We start from the raw sequence: 2,452 nt of genomic DNA, 5'->3' as shown, positions 1-2,452 counted from the left end.
AAAAAAAAGTACCAAGCATAGAATAAAATAATACAAGGACTGTAAATGGTTTTGCCACAAACTCAACTCTGTTGAACAGAACCGTACCAGAGGGTTAAAGGAATAGAGATGTTTATGTTGTCCCAAACACGTATTTCTTTTTCTTTCTTCTTTGGAAAATAAAAATTAAAAGGAGACTTATGGAAGACTTTTCCATGTCCCTCAAAAATATGATTATTGTGATTTCTTAAAATTCATTGCAGATCAATTGTGAAAACTCTTGAAACCATTAATATTTACTGAACAGCTCAGCTGTACATATTTATCTGTTTTCTTGTGTGTTTTTTCTTGTTTGCTCAGTATTTAGCTGTTTTTAATCATTAATTGAAGACATTGTTTGTACAGTGAATGGTAATGATAGATATACATTGCTTTATTATATGTTGTGGGGAGTGGAATTCTAACTAATTGAATCGTTAGAAGTTTTGGGTTGTCAGAATAGTAGCTGCATAAAAAAATATTAAGAATACAATTCAGAATATGTTCATATTGTGATCCAATATGTAGCACCTGTGTACCCAAATGCAATACATAAACTATTGGAGTTGTAGGTTCTCACAGAGTGGGAAATATAAAATTATTAATATATAAAAATAATAAAATTAGACTGGAGACCAGATCTTAGAAACAGGTATTCAGATGAAGGAAAATCTTGCGAATGACAAAAGGTAAGTAATAAAAGTAAAGTCTTCTTTTGCCATTTCTTTTTAGTAATAATCAGAAATGATCAAACTCAAAGTAAAAAAATAATACGTTATATCATGACATTGAACAAAAAAATTAAAACAATTTATGTGGCACAATGTGTCAAAACTCACCAAAACCACCATTTCTCATTCAAATCATGTTACATTTATTATGTCAAGTTTTATTTTGAATCAGTAAGTTTTGTATTCAGCTATACTCATTTAAACCATATTTTATTGTGGGCTACAAAAGTTTACTATGAAGACATGAAAAATACCAAATAGACACTCAATGTTGTTAAACATTAATACAAGAACAACAACAATAATAATAATAATAATAATAATAACAATAATAATAAAAAAAAGAATCTCAACATGAACTTAAATTAGGCTAGCCCAAAATGTAGGGACTGCACAATGCCTAAAATCATATACTGGTTGAAGCTAATATTCCAACATGAATAACAAAAATACAAGAACCATAATAATAATCTATTTGTATCTGTTCTTTGCCACGGGATGTAGGATTTACACAAGCTTCAGTCTGGATCCAGATTCAGAACACCTGAGAAGAGATGATGCCAACCCCTCAGAGGACCTCAGATGATGCCAACCCTGAAACAACATACAGAACAACCACATTTTGCTATAAGTTTGATTGCATCATATAATAATTGCTGTTAATAGTGTTCATCGTCTGTTTTATTATGTCTTAAATTGATTTTCCGTACATTTCTGCCATATGTACATTAACTGACAGTCACCACTGATAAGCTACCACTAAATATTGTAGAAACTTAATTTGCTGTTAAGTTGCTTTGCAATGATTTGTATCATGAAAAGCACTGTACAAATAAATTTGACTTGACTTAATAATAATAATAAAATCTCAACATGAATAAACATTAGGCTACTATATGATTTTAGGCATTGTGCAGTCCCCACATTTTGGGCTAACTTTCTTCCTCCCCTGCCATGTACTTTTCTTGTATCTCAGTCTTAACAATTTACTTTCATGTCTATATCTAACTTTCCTTTGGTCTCCTTGGCACATTCACCTGCCGATTCATATATACTAACTCAAGAGGTTGCATTACAGAAAAAGAAAAGATTTGTTTGAAATAAAACAGTAATTAATATAAAATTCTAGACAGCTCTGAGCCAAACAGAACCTGAAGTAGATAATTGACTCCCAATAGTATTAATACTGGAATTAGTTGTTGAAGCAGTTAATCAAGGTGTTGATGGATAATTACAGACAGGTGTGCTGGAGCAGGGTTGGAACTGAAGTCTGTAGGATAGTAGCTCTCCAGGAGCTAGGTTGGAGTCCCCTTGTCTATACAAATTATGGTCTTTTTGGTTATTTCTTCCACCCACTGCTGTAGTGCAGCAGAAGTTCCCAACCATGTTCCCATTTTATGTTTTGGAGTCTGCACATTTCGTATCTCTCCCTTATCTGACATACACCCACTTCAGGTCTTGCGGTCTCTAATGAGCTGATGAGTTGAATCAGGTGTGTTGATGAGGGAGACATAATGTGCAGTGCTGGTGCGAAACATCCTGGATGTTATAAACATTCCCTTTGGTAAAGAAGTTGTTAAGGCAATGATCAAAAATGAAATGATGAAGAAATGGCAGGTCAGGTGGGACATGCATAATAGTGGAAGAAAATATTACAGTGTACAGAAATTTGCGCTGGATGTGATTAGAAGGAACAGAAGGGA

At 33.0% G+C, this 2,452-nt stretch overlaps 1 pseudogene; it reads left to right on the top strand.

Moving 5' to 3' along the window:
• The first annotated feature begins 697 nt into the window (after positions 1-697).
• The window catches only part of LOC107572694 (uncharacterized), a 15,778-nt pseudogene continuing 14,023 nt past the window's right edge, over positions 698-2,452 (top strand).

Source organism: Sinocyclocheilus grahami, unplaced genomic scaffold (assembly GCF_001515645.1).
Source record: "Sinocyclocheilus grahami isolate Dianchi unplaced genomic scaffold, SAMN03320097.WGS_v1.1 scaffold1798.1, whole genome shotgun sequence".
NCBI classification, from domain to species: Eukaryota; Metazoa; Chordata; class Actinopteri; order Cypriniformes; family Cyprinidae; genus Sinocyclocheilus; species Sinocyclocheilus grahami.
Note: the sequence above shows the minus strand (reverse complement) of the source record. Positions and strands in the feature narration are given on the sequence as shown.